Below are 19,023 nucleotides of genomic sequence, written 5' to 3' on the forward strand. Positions count from 1 at the left end.
TAGGCAAATTGAATAGAACCATAATTAAAAAGAGGGGTAGATCCAAGAAGATATTTTGACAAACCAAGTTGAAGCAATAATACAACATATTATTAAAGACAGCAGTTCTGCCTCAGAAATAGAACTGTGTATTCTGAACAAAGGAGCACACAAATTTGTTAGTGAGGCCAGCCCGCACAGAACTTCAATCAAAGCAATTAGATGGAGTGAGAAGGGCTGGTAACTGAAGATTTTGTTCTCAGCAACTTGTATGTAATGATTGAAGTAAAAAAAGTACTCTTGGATATGAACAAATGCAGAAAATGCACCTCTTCTTTTAATAGAATTATTTGAGAATGTGCTTCTGACAGTTGTAAGATGAATGGAAAAGAAAGACAAGACAGTGACATAAAAAAGCTATCAGTATCTCTAGTTTCTCATTCTTTATGGCTCAGTAGTACTCCATTTTCTAAAAAACCCCCACACACATCTTCTTTATCATCTTCAGTTGGTGGTCAACTGGGCTGTTTCCAAGTTTTAGCTGTTACAAACTGGCACAACCCTTTGTTCCTTTTAAGGTGTGTGGAATCCTTCCAGTATGAGAGCCCCTCTTTTGCCTACTGCAGGCTGTTGTCTGTTCTTTAAGCTTTATGGTCTCCACACTCACGAAACAGGGAGCGATCAGGCAGGACTCACCCTTCCTACCCTTCCTTGTACTAGGGACTGAACCCAGGGCCTTTGCACTGAGATGCATCTGTCCTTTCTATGTTTTTAAAATTTTGAGACCGGATCTTGCTAACTTGGTAAGTTGACCAGGCTGGGCTCAAACTTAAGATCCTCCTGTCTCAGATCAGGCAGGATTTTGAGTAGCAGCATGAGAGAAAATGAAAGACAGCTGCAATTTTCAGCGGTAAGAGAGAGAAAGTAAATTAGACTGTAATTAAACAAGCAAGCCTCTGTACCCCTCAAGAAAAAGCAGGACATTTTAGCAGACTGGATGAGACTAATGCAAGCAAAGATAGTAACAGATCTCAGAGTTGATGCTAAACTTCATTCTACCTTCATTGTAATGCATTTCCATGGTAAGATCTCTAGGCACACGGGGTGGGGGGGGTATAACACATTTTAAAGCACAATTTGGACCATTTGTGAATTCACACCTGCACTGCAACTAAATCTCCACAATGGAGGTTCTGCCCCTTCCTGAAAAAACAGAGGATTAATGGCATTCCTTTGAGTCTCCGTAAAAATGTGTGCTTGTTAGGTGCCGATTTGCCTGTGGGGTAGCCAGCTTTGATGTCTTTTTCCTTGGGCTGTGCTGCAAAAGATACAGCCCCCTCTGTTTCTTTCATATAATAGACTTGTCATTTTATTCTCATTTTGGATCTAGTCTGTATCTGATTTTCATCTTAAATGCAGCTGAAGACCCAAGCTAACCAGTGGCAGTCATTGAAGAAACTGCATCACTTAACCACAAAGCTGAGTTTCAACTTTGAGTCCCATCTCTTCCTCACATTTGAGTAATTCTAGATTTCTAAATTTGTAAATTCAGTAACTGAGTGTATTCTCTTTAGAAGGAGATAAGGGTGAACCAAACAGCCCAAGAGAAATGCTGCAGCACGTATGTTTGTTCTTTCAGAGTTTTATAACTATAGTGAGTAAATTTTCTTCAAATCCACAAAAACATAGATTCTTGCAACAAATACAAGTACACACATGCACATAAACACACACACACACAGCCTTCAAGAGGGTGGAACAGAATTTTTACTGACACTATATCTAAATTCATAATATGGACAAAATTATTTTTTAAAGACAGAAAATTTGCAAATTTTTTCTTTGCCAGAAATGCCCCTAACTGATCAACAGAAAGACTCTTTGGAAATAAAATTTCTCTTAAAAAGGCCAGGGATTCGATCCCCAGTACAAAATAAAAAGGGGCCAGGGATTTGGCTCAGTAGTGCTGCACCTGCCTCACAAGCACAAGGTCCTGAGTTTGATCCCCAGTACCAAAAAAAAAAAAGTTTTCTTAAATGTGATTAAATGCTTAGGTAGGAAATTCTCTCCCACTCATGACCACAGATGGATGAGAGATGTACCTCTGTCGTCCTCAGAAACCAAGAGTCATTTCTTTTTTTTAGTTGTTTTCAGTTATATATTCATACAACCAGGTGCAGCACAAACTAACAAGTATAAATATGAGACAGAATGTTAACAGAATTTTGCAGAAATTACACTCCAATGGTATATAATCATGTTTTGGGGAGTGACAGACTGCATATACATATAATTTTATGCTCCCATAAGAGTACAATGGAACTAAAATTTCCTTTTATATAGTGTTGATGTGGCTGTCATAATACCTAATGCATTACTCCTGTGTTTGTGTGATGTTGATGGTAAACAAACCTACTATGCTCTCTGTCACGTAAAAGTACAGCACATACAATTATGTACAACACATAATATATACTAATACTTCATAATGGTAACTTGTTTTTGTACTTACTACACCTCTTATTGTTATTTTAGAATATACTTCTGCTTATTAAAAAAAGTTTAAAATAGCATGTTGTTTCATTTGCAGCAACCTAATCAACAGTATCTCATGTTTACCATATCTCCTGAGCACTTCATTTTCTCTTATCCATAATTTAATATTGTATTTTTACAGTATACTGTACCAACATTTTGTTTATGTCTACACAAGTCTAGGTTTGTGCAGGTACAATTTATGATGTTTGCACAATGATAAACTTGCCTAATGATGCTGTTCTCCCCATCATGAAGTGGTGTGTGACCATATTTTCTTTGAGAACAAAGAGGCTCCTCTGTCTTCATTCTCACAGTAAGTACTGCTGTAAATATAAACATCTTTGATTCCTCTTATCATGCCACATATATGTGATGTTCTTGAAAGGCAAAGCAATAGAGACAGGAAACAGAACCATGGCTGACCTGGCTTGGAGGTCTGGGGAGTACTTGACTACAGGGCAAGGGGAAATGTTTATGGGATTTGTAATGGCTCTACATCTTGTAGTGATAAATGACTATATAGGTTTATCAAAACAGAACTGTGCACTAAATTGCCTTAATTTTACTGTATATAAATTATAACTTAATAAAAGTGAGAAAGATATTTGAAAACTGTGTAAATTATGACCAAATAAGAGTTACAGTTATATATAGGTGGAAACGTAAGGCAGTAGACATAAGCCTATAAAATTGAATGTTAAAATTTCATAACAGAAGCAAGATTCTAAGCATCACAGAATATGTAAAAATACCTCATAGCTTGGCATTTTCTATGCTAGGGTCTCATGCAGTGTTAAAAAAATCTGTACACAATGACTTTCTGTCCATACACAGAACATAAACAGAGCTAACCATAAGCAAAATTAGTTAGGTTTATTTAACGATTAAGTATTAAAAACTCCTTTTAAAAGTTATTTTCCCCGCAACAGTAACCAAGTAACCATCAATATCTAAATTTATCTACCTGCCTATTGTGAGGCTAATAACCCTTTTTACACTGTTTGAATTCTATATTATATTTTAAAATATTTCTTCCCAATTACTACTTTTTATAATTTTCCTATTTTATATATTTGGATGAATATTGGAAATAACTGCTGTTTTATTTATTAGAATTAGAAATTATTTTTTCCTGTTTAAATTTGTGTTTCAGATTAATTTTAATTTATAAATAATGTTATGGAAACAGTATGTTTTTAATAGTAGGTTACATCTATGAACATGATAGATGTTATTTATATTCTTATAACTAGGAAAACAATTGAATATTTTTAATCATCTAATTTAAAGAAAAAGTATCTATTTTATATAACTTAGTTATTATTTCAGTCAGTATTGAGTTAAATATTATTTTAGATAAGTCATTCTTTGAAGGGCAAAGCAGCATTATTTGTTCTGCTTTCTTTCTTCTGCTTTTGTTCCTCTCCAAGATGGCCTGAGTGCTGCAGAGACCACAGGCAAGGCGTGTGCATGAGGTGTGCTTGACCTCACTGTCTGGGACAGATTCTCTGTGTGCACTGAGTGACACTCACTGCCCTTTTGAATCCAACACTGACTTCAAGTGTTCAGCTTGCCTTAGAAATTAATAGGAGTCATGGTCTGCCCTGGGAGAGAGCAAGCAAATTCTTTTGATGAGCAGCTCTAGCATTTTGCAGTAGTACATGAAATTATGAGGTCTGGGTTCATCTCTAGGAGGTTGAGAGGCACTGATTAATTTCCTCCTGCTGTGGCACCTTTTCCTCATTATGCTCCTTAATTCCTCCCCTCCTTCCACTACTTGACCAGACGTTTGAGTTTTTTCCTTTACTACTGAGGAGTGTAGGATGGTCCATGATGAGTATGAGCACACAGACGCCACCATCCTTTCTGAGTGTGACAATAGGAACGAACAACTGGAGGAAACACCCTGTATAATGATACTTTAGACTTCTGAGACTCCAGTTCTTCTACCTCGTCCTGGTAAACAAAATATTTTTACTGATAGCAGGTGGGAAACGGAAGAAGATATGCACTATAATGGTTATTATCCCTATCAAGATACTTTCAAAAAGATGTCAGAAAAGTCAGGAAAGGACACTTCTTTTTCTAATGTAAATTCATTTTGCAAGTTATAAATTTCACTTTTGTCTTCACATTGCTAGGGCGTGTATTCCACTGGAACAGGGTGAGTTGTACTTCTCTAGCCTGTGAGTGACCTCTGCTGTAGTGCTGTGAAGGTTTAGACCTGCTGATGGAGAATACTTCCATTCGGTCTAAGGCATCCTCCTCTCAGTCCTTGGAGGTAGGAGGAATAGCATTCTTTTTCTCTCACTATCTAGTAGGAACTCTATCCCATCCATCTCTCTGCTGCCCCTGATGTTTTCCTCTATGGCCTCCCCAGCTGTCAGCTGGACCATAATGATACAAGTGATGCAAAGAAACACACAGCTTCTCAATAAAAGTGTGTTCTGAAATATTTCTCAAAACACATTGTTATTCAAAGTGGGTGGATAGAATTTGATTGATTTTTTTCAAGCTGATCTTCATGTTATGTGAAAATAATTCCTATAATATGTTTACTGTTATGCATAATATTGGGGGCTATTTTAAGATACAATTTTCTGTTAATTAAATTTCCTTTTATTTTTGCTATGAGATTTTTATTAAGAACAAATGTTGAATTTTTTCAAATACCATTTCAATCACAATCAGATAAATAATGTGTTCCTCCTTTTGTTATTTTGAAATGTATTCCATAATGAATCTTGTCATTGAGAATGATAAAAAAGCCATTCTACTTTGGTATATTATCTTAATAAAATGCCATTCTATTTGCTAACATTTTATTTATAGTCTTTGCCTCTATATTAATAATGTTGCTAGTTTATTTTTTTTCTTCTTTGTTAGTACAGAATTAGAGTTGGGTTCTACTATTCAAAGCATCATAAAAGGCAAAGTTTCTCAAATTTAGAAGATATGCCGATAGAACATCAAGGAGTTCAAATTCCAAATAAATTCCATGTGGGATAACATCATATTTAAATGTATAATTTATAATTGGAAAATAATGGGAAATGAAACAAAGAAGTTCAATATTTAGAGGCCTCCAAGCATGAGTAGATATTTTGTGGCTTTCTGTATTATCAAGAAACAGAACTAGGAATAGTTTTAGAAAATAGAAAAATTAAGTTTTTTAAGTTCAAACATTTGCTTGACTTTCAAATACTGGCAACATAATGTATCATCAAATTATTTTATCTAATCATTGTTTCATTCCTTTCCTTACAAGGTAGAATTTAGCTTAGAGCAAGGAAACTGGAAAAACAATTGAAAAATCACAGGTCTAAGATTAAAAATACATAAATAAATCATTACAACTGAGTAATATCTGTATCGATCTATATTTATCAACCTTTAGCTATTTATGCATCCATCTATCCATCCATCCCTCTATCTAAGTATCTCAATGAGCAGGTTTCCTTCTGGTTCTAACCAGTTCTCTGATATTCCAACACTAACTGAATATGCAAGAATTTAATTCAGTGTTAGCACTGAATATCCAGAGTCAACACCAGTCCCTCAAGACGCCCCGCTTCAAGTGTCAGTTCCTCAGATAAGTGGGTGAATCACACTACCTACTCTTCTGCTCCACCAATTACCAATTTGATGGTTACCATGATATGCCCCACAAAATTCGATAATTTCCTAGAATGACTTACAAAATACAGGATAACACTTTGTTCACTATTACTGGTTTATTATAAAAAATATAATGCTAAGACAGTCTGATAGAGGAGCTATACAGGCTGAGTCAAAGGGGGAAGGATGCAGGACTCTCTTGTGGCTTCTTAGGGAGAGACCTCATCTTCCTGAACCCTCTTTGCCTCCAACCCCCAAACTCTCCCAGATCTAGTATCGAGGGGATTCCACAGAGACTTTATTCCAGAGGCTTGACTGGTTACGTCAAGGACCCTTGTTGATTGGACTCAACCTCTCCTCCCTTTCCTTTTCCTAGAGTTCAGGTTAGGGTTAGAGGAGGGCAATTGTCTAATCATGTTTTGTCTTTTCTGGTAACAGCCTTCATTCCAAAGGTCCTTAGGAGCCTCCAGCTACCAGTTATTTAATTAACTTGCCAAAGACATTCTTTCCACCCAGGAGATTCTCAGGGTTTGAGAAGCTGTGTCTAGAACCCAGGACAAAAAATAAATATGCTTGTGGTGTTAATGCCTTTCTTCCAGTTATGTTATTGATTTGTTCCTGTATAGGTCACCACCAAGACTCCAGACATTCCTTGGGGAATTTTATAATGTACACATGATAGATGCTATTTCAGCAGGAAAATAGCCCATTAAGGTAAGGACCTGTGGGAGGCATCTCTGATATTGTGACATGGCATCAGGCTTCTGAGTGACAAAATGCAGGCAGTCAAGTGCAAATCTTGTCTAAGATCCTCCAAGGAGTTTAATGGTCTGAGTGACAGGAACTGTTTGTTTTCCCACCTTCAACTTTCAGTGCCTCCCAATTCCAGGCATAGTTTTGGTCCTCAGCATATTATTAGTTGAACTATCTCCTCTTAGGATCTTATCATGTACACTGTTGATGGACCTCAACACCTGTAGTTGTTGCCATTCTTTTTCTTACAGATGTCACTAAGTTAACAAGGTAGAAAATCCAAATTATTTACCTTCAAACCTCCTCCTAGGTACAATTAACCAGTCCTGACCTGAGGTGGTGTCACTGAGGGGCTCTAGGAAAAGGCCTGTAAGGCTTACCCTGCCTACACAGGGAAAGAGATATGAGAAAGCCATTTTGGGCATTATCATGTCAGAATAAGATGCTTGGCATAGCTGAAGTACCTGCATAAAGCAGGACCTGAAAGCAGGTAAAAACCACACTGAGACAATCCAGAGTTCTGACACTAATTCTCTAAATAGCCCCAGAATCATCTAACTAGGACTTCTCAGTATAAGGTAGAAATGCACCTTTATACTACTGGCCTTTTATTCATGTGTTCAGCCCAAAGCACTAGAACACATTGCATAACTGTATGTGGACAACTGCTCACATTTCATTAGTGTGATTTGTTATTCTTTTACTCCTGTATCATTGGAGTAAATAATACAGTGTATTTTTTGGCTTCTGATAGAAAACTTATGGATATTCATATCTGTGTGCTTGTAACTGTGTTTGCTGAATGTATAAATCTGCACAATTTTACTTTTGGGGTTTTGCTGATTCTAATTATTCCTATTAAATTAAATTTCTGTCTTTCTGTAAAACTTGTCTCAATACTTATATCTTCCCTGAAGCACTGGCTTGCATAATCATGATGCCCATTCATGTAGGCCACAGCACTTACTTATGGGTTTTTGAAAAATCCATATTTCTGCAGGATAAAGGTTGTACTCACTGAAATTTTCTTCCATGTTTCTAACCCAACTCACTAGATTAAGGAAGGAGACCAAGATGATGAAGCAGCAGTCAGGCCAGTCAGAAAGAACATAAGTTTTGAATTCATTCAACAAATATAGAAGGGGATGACTATGAGTAAAATAGATAATTTTTGCTCTCAAAGGATCTAGTTTGCTCTCGATTGTACAAATATTGAATAACTATTAATCATTATGAATATCACAAATGGAAAAATGTGGGGTTCTATGTGAGGTCATGGAAGGAGAGTGACATTGAACCTCAGGCGAAAAAAAATGAATTAGTGAATCAGAGTGGGAGAAAAATCATTTGAGGCAGAAAGAGACAGCATATCCAAAGACCCAGGAATGAAACTCTGTAGCATTTCCAGAGGCAAAGACTCAGATTATATGATGCCAGGGATGTGGATTCCTCAGTATGGAATTTGAGTTTATCTTGAAAGTAAAGACAATTATTTACACTATGTCAGTGGAATGAGAGCTGAAAGAAAGGAGAGAATGGAGTGATCCGATTTGCTTTTGCTTTTTCTTTTCTTTTTTTTTTTTTTTGGTACCGGGGATCGAACTCTGGTCCTTGTGCTTGCGAGGCAGGCAGTGGAACCACTGAGCTAAATCTCTGCGCCCCTCCCCCCATTTGCTTTTAAAGTGAACATTTTGGCTCTGTTTCAGGAAAGAAGTGGGTGGAGGTGGTAAGATTAGACGCTCCCTAAAAACAGGAAGACTATTTTTATAGTTCAGAGATCTTTGATTTCAATAACTTTGTGGGTGGTGTTGGCATTTTCCTAAGCTAAAAATCTCAGAATGATTTTGAAATCTCAGAATTCAGATTTAGACTCTTTGAACTTCAGTGTGGGCACAACAATCGCAGGAAAACATACAGCCAGCAGTTTTAGAAAATGGGTTTAACTAGGGTACAAGGACACATTAATTCATTGACACTAAATTGTATGGTTGCTTATTTTTTCTCATTCATTGGAAAGCCCACAAATCCCCAAGTTAGCACTCTTCTGCATTCTCATCTCTGACCATCAGAGCCCTTAAGCCCCCAGTTTAGAAATCAGTTGCATATGTTGAACACTTTCCCTAACTTCCCAAATTACTTTTTTCTCTGAATTATGATACTCTAGATATCATAGCAATTATTTAAAGAAATCAGATTCAAATGTGTAATTATGCAAACTCACAATGGAACTACTTCTTGCTCACACGTGGTATTTGCAATGAGCAGTTTCATAATGGCTATTCTTCATATAAAGGACTCAAGATGACAGAAACTCTATTTTTTATGTGCCTGTAGGTCTAATCTCTTGGGTGACGATCTCTATTCCCAGCATCTGGAAAGGGAAATGGTACAGAAGACCTTGAGTGAGAAGCTTCCATAAGCAGGAGTAGAAGAGATTCACATTGTATGTTCTTATATACTACTGCGTTTTAGTTCAGTTATAGGTCTATGTTAAACGACATAGGTTTAGTCTCATTAAAGAAAAAAATATTTTGATATTAAAATGGATATCAAAAGTGTGAAAGTCAGAAAACAGTATATTCAAGAGTGGACCCAGTTTAGTGAAGACAGGAAAACATGAAAAGTATGTGCAATATATGACAGTTGGTCTTAGAGTAGAAAAAGGCCTTCAGTGTAGCAGGTAGTGAATTTGAATAAGGTTTGAAGACTACATAATAGTCTTGAATCAGCTTCCTTATTGTAATAATTATGCCATGGATGGTACTTTCAGAAGTTCAGTATATACAAAATACTTATAGTTTCTGCAATATTTTTTCATATGGAATTATTTCAAAATGACAATTTTAAAGGGGAGAGACATAAAAAGGGTCTTACAGATTCTAAGAGCTTTAGCAAAAGGAATTGGCTGTTTTTCAAAAGAATTAAGGAAAGGTATATAAAGAATAAGTGGACATAATTTCTATTAGGACAAAAAGTTTTCATAACATGGAATGATATTAGTATTTAATATTTCAGGGTTGGAGTACATTTTGTCAAATTTTTTATTCCAGAATAGTGCATTCATTACCTTTCACTTCTTGGTAAAACCATGAGATTATAAAGTACAGCACAATCATATTTTAGCTGATGTTTTCCTATGAAGCAGAAGTGGAGACACAGGCTTCAATGCAGATAGTTTAATTTGAAAACATATCCCAGACAAATAAAACTGGATGAGTCTGAGGGAGTAAAGTAAAAAGGGAAGCTAATCTTTCAAGTGAAAATTGACTGTGAACAAAAAGATCTCAGTCATTCTGGGGATTTTATGAAAAAGTGATGAAAACTTTCTGCTATACACAGACTAGCAAATTTGTCTGCCACACTTGTTACCCATTTGCCAAGATTTGCCCATGCATTGTTAAAACTGTCTCTCTCTTCCAGATTTGTACCTGTTTTAAGCACAGACTCAGACTCAGTCAACTCTTTTAGGTGCTGTATGTGGTACCAATTCCTAGAGAAGAAAGAAACATACCATTAAATTGAGACACATATTCCCAGCTTCTACTTATATTCCACTGGTTGCTGTAGCAATGACCAAATACAAGTATTTGACCAAGAGGATGGGGCATAATTGGTGCTCAACACATTTCACGTCTTGTGGTCTTGTGCTTTGGACCTACTGGTATCATCACTGAATCAGGACCATCACCAAATCTGCATGACATTTGGTTATAATTACTACAGAAGACTCAATACACAAGAATCAGTAAACTAATTTCAGATTTTACAATTATAACTGGTATGAGGCTGTAAATTATCTATATTCTAATATACACTTGCTACACTTATTTTAGATTTTTCTCATCTTAGCTGGTGGAATGAACACTACAGGGAATTAGATCCCTGAGTTGCTTTTGCCCTTAGAATGCCATGATTAGAGCAACTGCTCACTTACAGTTATCACCAAATGCATGAGCACCAAGAGATAAATCTGAGTTATAGATACAGTCTTTTCTCTCTCCACTATTTAGTAACTGTTTTTTTCTTCACAATAATCAGTGTCAATTAACCTACAAATATAACAACTTCATTCATTGTTTACTGGCCAACTAGCATGGGAACCCCAGATTGTTGAAGAGTGGCAGTTTGGAATTCAGTGAAATCCTCACCATTTGCCTGTAGAGAAACACTCTTCTCAAAACAGACTACTGTGGTTATGGACAAATGAAGCAAAAATTCCTTGTTTGTGTTACTGGAATATGTGGTAAGAGGTTATGATTTTCTAAGACTTGATGTCAAAATGTATATATTTTGGGTTTTATTACATTGTCCAGTATTTTGTTGTTGGTTCAACAAAATATTATAGCTTGTAGGACAGCAACTCAAGCCCAAGCTGTAATTTCAGCAGAGCATTTAATAAGACATTGAACTCACATTTCTAGTATGTTGTTTCCAAGGAATACCATAATTTCACAATAAAAGGTCCCTTGGTTTGAGAGGATCTTTATTCTGGATCCCATGTTTATGCATTCTGCCAGCCCTCAGATGATGGCGACAAGGTTATTGTAAACAGGGAAGGCAAGGCCATTTCTGGACTAGATATCAATTTTAGTAAAGACAAATTTCCACCCATTTAGGATAGAAAAGATGCAATATAAACAATGTGCTATAAAAAGTTCACTCATCTTTTGGGGGAATGCTGTAATTCTGAGGTCTTAGCATTATCAGGTTTTGCCTGATAGTCAGTCCTCCAACAGTAGCAACATTTAGATGGACTTTGGCTAGATGGTTACTGGCATTAGTCTCCTTGCTGTCACCATTTCTAATCCACTGGCAAGATCATTGCGCAGGCATACAATGACTAAATAGAAAAGACACTGATAATCTATAGGACAAATCATCCTGTCTAACTACTGATTGCTTCCTCTGGACATTTTGACACTCTGGTGAATAGAGCTAATGTTTCTCGCTCCAGTATATTCTGGTAAAGGATTTCAGTTCCCTTTGGCAAAAGATTAAAGTAGTATTTATTGTATATGCTTAAAATGGCTTTTAAGATCTTCTCTCAGATAGAACTGCTCTTGACTTTTATTGTAGGTCCCTTGACAAAGTAGTGGTTTAGAGTTGCAGGAAGAATTGCATTTACCCATTGTTTTGGCTTTAAATTCAGTCTTTTGCTTTTAGGCTGTTGTTATTTTTCTCTGATTAAGTCAAGTAATACACTACTGCTTTCCCATATATCTCCTCTCTTGTTGTCTTAGTCCATTCAGGCTGCTAGAAAAACCATAAACTCAATGGACTGAAACATCACACATTTATTTCTCTCAGTTACAGAGTCTGGGAAGTCCAAGATCAGGGTACTGGTAGATTTGGTGCCAGGTAAGAGTCATATATAATGCCTTTTTCCTGTGTCCTCACTTGATGGAAGGAGATAGCTAGCTCTTTGTGGTCCCTTATGGGATCACTAACCTCCATCAGGCTTGGATTTGATATAGGGGGAAGATATGTAACTCCCAAACCTACTAGATATCTGAAACTTGAGTTTGAGTTCTCTAAAATCGAAGAATGAACTCTAGGAACAATGGAGGTTAAGAGTAGGAAAAATTCATTGAGAGAAAGAAAGCTTCTGTCTAAGAGAGACAGAAGGGGGACCAGAAAGTGGGCTGCTCACTCACCCCACTTTTCAAAGATGTTTTATACAGCCATGCCATGTGGTAAAGCAGGTACAAAGTGGGACAAAACTATAAGACCCAATGGAAATTTACAAGGTGGGCATGAGGTGGGACAAAACCACAACCAACCAATAAGATTACAAGTACAGTACCCAGGTAATATTGATTAAATTGGGATCAAATGGGGGAGCAAGTCACATAGCAAGGGTACAAGGATTTTCAGTAAGAATGGGTCAAGGCTATTTCCTGGGAAGTCTGGGTTAAAACATTTACCCCCCACCCAGGTGATTGATACCTGTTTAGAATATCAATTACTGCTATTCATCCTACAAGGGTGTGGTTTCTCTCCTTTTACAAGCTGGCCTTCAGTGAATGTGTCTTCACTGTCCTCCATGTTGGCTCCTTATGGGCTCGCCCTGTCTAACTGCCTACAAGATATCTAATTAACTTACCTATCTGCAGAAGCTCCTCTTACATTTACATTTTGATTCTAATTTTTAGCACATTCAGTCTTCTATCTGCAGTATGTAAATCTCTTTAAATCTTCCCATGGAAAATCTTAGACTTTCCCATAAGAAATCAAGTTGATGGTTAATCTAAGTGGGCTGTGAAAGGGTCGCTGAAAAGAAGGGGCACACATATGTTCAAGCAAACTGTATTGGGGAGGCAGTCTGCAGCCTGCCGGGACTGACTCACAAAATGGAGACCAGCCGCAGCATGAGCTGAGCTGGAGGCTTACATGGGGTGTTTGCATGTGAGACAGCACATAGTCCTTTGATGGGGGTGGGTGATTGCAGTTAGGGCATATAGCAACAAATTCTGGTTGGGGGATGGAGAAACAGCCTCCAGGAAGTCCCTGTATTATGGGAACATTTGGTGGAACGGAGTGACAAGCTCTAGGAGGTCCCTATTTTAAGGGAATATTTGGTCACAAAACCAGTGGGGCAGAAAAACCCCTAACTCAGTAGGAGGTTATTAACTAGGAGGGGTCAAGCCTTAGTTATGTAGAAAGTCCCTGTTCGCCTTTAGGGAAGAGGACAGGGAGAAGGGGGAGGGAGCTTGTTCTGTGCGGGCTTTGGAATACCTGACAGGCTGTGCTAAGTGTTAATCTGAGTGTGCTCCCACAATGAAACAACCTTGAACAATGAATTCTAGAAACAATGGAGGTTAAGAATAGGAAGAATTTACTGAGAGAAGATAGCTTCTGTCTAAGAGAGACAGAAAGGGGACTGGAAACTGAATTTGCCGACCACTCTACTTCTCCATGGTGTTTATGGGGAAAGATTATGAAATGAGGTGGGCACAAAGTGGTACAAAATTGGATCTTATAGATCCAATGTAGAATCACCAGCTGGCTATGAGGTTGGACAAAACTATGATCAACCAATAAGATTACAAATATAGTTGCCAGGGCAATATTGATTAAATGGAGATCAAACGGGGAAGCTAGTTACAAAGCAAGCTTTTATGGATTTCCTAGAAGGAATGGGCTAGCTAGGGATGGTTTGGTCCCCAATTCAGTTGACTTATGTCTATTTGCAATATCAATCACTGCCATTCATCCCTAAGGAAAGTATGTGGGTGCAGTGGTTTCTCTCTTTTTAATGTTAACTTTCAGTGAATGTGCCTCAATTGTTTCCTGTGCTTAGAGCCCAGCCCTGTCCAACTGCCTTCTAACTAGCTTAGTTGTCTGCAATAATAGGACACAGTTACTACCAAACATTTACATATTTGCATAATTTCTAGAATACCTGAGTGCATTTCATGTGACAGCTTCAGAAAATCTCTAGCAGAAGAGGCACAGAGTCTAAGAGATATGGAACGTAGCCAAAGGATATCAATTTGGAAGTCAATGTACTAGCTATAGCTACAGCAAAATGATAGGCTAAAAGGATGTGACTCGGGCTCTGGGGAAGGTCCCCAAATATCTACATTTTACAAATACTCTCTGTATCATAATCACTTAATGTGGTCAATATTCATCACAAGGATCACCACTCTCTTAAGTTTTTGTTTTTCTTTTGGTACCATGGATTGAACTGGGGTCCTTGCGCTTGAGCAGCAGGTGGTGAAACCACTGAGCTAAATCCCCGGCCCAACAACCACTGTCTTAACTTTTTTTTTTTGGTACCAGGGATCGAACTTGGGACCTTCTGCTTGCAAGGCAGGCACTGGAACCACTGAGCTAAATCCCCGGCCCAACTTTTAACTGATTATTTTTTGCCAATTTTTGAACTGCACATAAATGTGCATCCATATACTCTAGTAGATATTTCTAGCAGTTTTCAAAGTAGTTGTACAATTTACACTGATACCAATTGTATTTGAGTATTTCAGTTACACCATTTCTTTGTCAATTCTAATATTATTGGGTATTTTAATTTTCATTGTATGGTAGGTCCTTTTGATACAGGGGGAAGAGATATAACTCCCAAACCTGCTAGATATCTGAAATGCAAGTTCATGTTTTCTAAAATTGAAGAATGTCTTCTAGGCACAACGGAGGTTGGAGTTTAAGAGTAGGAAAAATTTATTGGGAGAAAGAAAGCTTCTGCCTAAGAGAGACAGAAGGGGGAGCGGAAAGTGGGTTGCCTGCCCACCCCACTTTTCAAAGATGTTTTATACAGCAAAGCCATGTGGTGAGGCGGGTACAAAGTGGGACAAAACTACAAGACCCAATGGAAATTTACAAGGTGGGCATGAGGTGAGAAATGTGTCTTGTATAAACATATGCTTTCCTATAGGAGTCTCTCGTTTCTTTGAGATTTTGATATAGGAAATAATACTGGAGATGAAATATGAAATATTGTATCTCCCGACCTGTTAGCTGTCTGATACACTGAGCTCTTTTTCTCTAAAAATTAAAGAATGAATTCTAGGAACAACAGAGGTTAAAAGTAGAAAGATATTTATTGATAGGAAAGTTTCTGAGGGGCAGGAAGGGTCCTGAGTGGATAGCCAGAGACCTCACTCTACAGAGGTCTTTTATAAAGTGAAACTCACATGGATAACAATATGGGCCACAGCCATGATCATCCAATAAGACTACAATTATAGTTACTTAAGTAATAGTGTTCCAATTGGGAAAAAAGTCACTTAACAAGTGTGGATGGAAAGAACAAAGATTCTTCTAGGAATCAGTGGGTCCAGAAGTCTCTGGTCACTTACCAGGGTGGCTTATGTGTATCTGGACTTCATTAGGCCCATTGTTTGTTTCTTGAGGAATTCTGCAGGTCTGGTCATTACATTTTTATGTTGAGGTCCAGTTTCCAACTGGTAATGTCTCTGGCCACAGCAGGACCTAGCCCTATCTGACTGTGTATAATATTTCTACCTAACTCATCTGTCTATAATAATTTGACTTTTTAAGTCTTAGATATAGTAAAAGCTTTCTAATTCCTTCAAAGAATTTTTTATGTTTCCCTTATTTTTCTAATTTTTACTAGTTGAAATACTCATGGATATCAAACTTCTCCAATAACCAACAGTGAAGTTTTCAAAACTACAAACTTTGTATTTTGTTAGCTCTCAACAATTTTCCCTAATAATGTTCTCTCTTCTTTCACTTATATTTTTAACCTCTTTCTCTTGACTAGAATTTTTCCTGCTAACTATAAACGTATTTACTCTTTTGTCGACCCAAGTGACTAGTGCAACAAAAAGCAAAACAATCTTTGATCTTGTTTCACACATGAAAATAGCTCTGTTTATTTTCTAAGTACATTTATGGATAGATATTGATATAATAATATAAGACATATAAAGATCTTATGCCCATGTCCTTATATTCAATTCTCTCATCAAAACCCTACCTCTGAAATTTTGCTTCCTTACCCCACGACTCTGCTAAAACTTCTCTGCTTCGATGGACATGTCCATTCAACTCAATTTTTTTTCTCCACAATGAAGTTCTCAGTTACCTTTGACTACCCCACACCTTCCTTTCTGCAACTACAAATGGCCACTCTTTCCTGAGTTACCCCTTCCTTTGCCATAAGGCACTCATAACTGATATTTAACTTGCCTCTCACATTTTCATTATATTCCTTTTACTGTTTGTAATTTAATGCTTGTACTTTCCAAGACCAGCTCATATTTGCAATTTTCTGCTTTCCTTGGGCAACTGGATATTTTCTTTTTCTTTCAGTTTCTGTCAAAATGCTTCATAACATGAATACATGGACTTATGTCTTGCCACTATTATAGTGAAGAACAAAGTTTCCACATTTATCATGACTGGATGTGAGTTCTGCCCTTGATAATTGTTGTTTTATTTAACTCAGTAAGTTAACTAACCTCAGCAAAAGGGGCATAATAATAAAATACTTCCTTAAGTACTTGTGGAAATTGTTATACTCACTAAACTGATTCATAGATAATTTATAGTCATCATAAAACACGGTCTTTCTTTAGTTACCTCCATATCAGCACATAACTACTTCAAGAACAGATCTGAAATTCAGTAACTTTAATTATGTTGAGTCATCTGACAGAGGCTACATGGATCTTTACTTGAAAGAAAGGAAAAGATTGTATTGTTACCTCCTTGGGAGATGATGAAGTTTAAACAAAGTTTAAATTAAAGTCACATGTGTAGGGGTGACAGAAAGATACAAAGTATGGTATACTGCTAGGTTTAATTTAAAATCACTTCCTGGACTCAATCCCAGTCCACTACTTAACATTCCATGTGACCTTGGGAAGCTACCAACTTTTTTGTTTCCAGTTTCCTCATTCATAATTAGTGTTAAATTAGTATGCAAGATCATTCACATAATTAAATGAATCAATTAATGTAAAGTGTTCTGAACAATGCCTGGAGAATAGGGAGACTGTTTTTAATGATGTAGTTCTTTATTACTATTATTTGATATATGCAATGAAGATTCAAAAATGAAGAATCTTCTGATCTGTAAGTTAAACTGTGTATTGGTCTTGAAGAATTTATTAATTAATAATGTAGAATTACTATTTAAACAAATAATCACCAAACATTGTTCTAATGGAAGTGTGGTGAAAATTAATGCTCTTGGCTGGAGTTGTAGCACTTGCATTTAATTTAGGTATTAAAAAGTTGTTGAGAGGGCCAGGGATTTAGCTCAGTGGTTTCTCCGCCTGCTGCGCAAGCCCAAGAACCCAACTTAGATCCCCGGTACCAAAAAAAAAAAAAAAAAAAGTTGTTGAGAAAATTTTTTTAAGCTGCTCTCTAAATAATTTGGTATCAAAAGATGGAGTTCAAAATACAAAAAAGCATAGTCTATATAATATATTTTATTTCCCTAATATCTGTTTCTTAAATTTTTAAAAATTTCAAATGTACATATACATTTATGGGGGCAAAATAAGAGATTGATTAAATTTAAGTGATTGGAGAAGAAAAATCTTACCAATCCTTTAAAAATTGATTTTTTAAATAAAACAAATCTTTAATAAATTTATAAACAAAAGAAAACATAGCATAAACCTACAATATCCTCACATAATGTTAAATTATTTTAATATATATTTAGTTATGTATTTTCATAGGCACTGATTTTATTGTTAAGTGTTTCTTTATAAAATTTTGCTTTGTTGGATGTTGAAATTGAATAATAAATATTATTTGCAGGAGATTTTTTAGAGAAGACTATTCTACCGTATAGTTATAGATTATTTGTATAATGAGTGGGAATACTTTATGTGAAATAGTCTTCTCTTACTTTTTATGTCATATTTTGAAAGGAGATGTTAATAATTATATTCATTTTAGTGGACAGTTCAATTAAATGATTGGCTGAGGTTCTGAATTTTGAGCCAGAATAATAGCAGGATAAGCCACACAGATCATAACAAATTAGGATTTTTCTTTTGATCGCTTTTTTTCCTCTGCCAACTCTTTTTTGGTTACAAATGTACAATCTTTGCCTTTGATTGTTGTTAGTAATTAAAATAGTAGCTTTCCATGCTTCTTCAATCTTTTGTTCCTTTATGGAAGGAGAAAAATAACTGTAACAATAGCACTTTCCATTCCTTGTACTGTTTTCTCAAACTAGTAATATTTATTCTCATAGTTAGATTCCTTTTTCTTTTGCAAAAGAAAATGCTTTTCCTCCTAGCATTTCATTTATTTTCTGCATCTTCATTTAATGAACATGATGTAAGAATTGCAAGTTTATATTCTTTTTAACTCTCAAAATTAAAATATGTATTTAGTATAAAAGCTTTGCAATTATATTACAGAGAGAAATGAAGTAATTTTATAAGATGTAGAATTACGTTCAAAGATATATTAATTAATACAGTTTATAAAATATTCCATTAGGAAAAACTGCTTTCACATATCAAGAAATACATTTAATAGTTTTAATAGTAATTTACACACATCTATTCTCTGTATAACAAGCATTATGATAACTTCTTCTACATTTGCACCTATATAAAATACTGTATACTGTGCTTTAAAAAATAATATCGGGGGGGCCAGGGATTTAGCTCAGTGGTTCTG

At 36.2% G+C, this 19,023-nt stretch overlaps 1 long non-coding RNA gene across 1 annotated transcript; it reads left to right on the forward strand.

The window, feature by feature from the left end:
• The first annotated feature begins 3,814 nt into the window (after positions 1-3,814).
• Positions 3,815-18,628, forward strand: LOC147830192 (uncharacterized). Its single transcript, XR_015440653.1, has 3 exons — positions 3,815-4,798; positions 6,762-6,849; positions 9,223-18,628. It is a non-coding gene; the product is annotated as an uncharacterized LOC147830192 (long non-coding RNA).
• The last annotated feature ends 395 nt before the right edge of the window (positions 18,629-19,023 follow it).

Source organism: Heterocephalus glaber, unplaced genomic scaffold, assembly GCF_053883595.1.
Source record: "Heterocephalus glaber isolate CG9 unplaced genomic scaffold, H.glaber_assembly_v1.0 deba00000281, whole genome shotgun sequence".
Lineage (NCBI taxonomy): Eukaryota > Metazoa > Chordata > Mammalia > Rodentia > Bathyergidae > Heterocephalus > Heterocephalus glaber.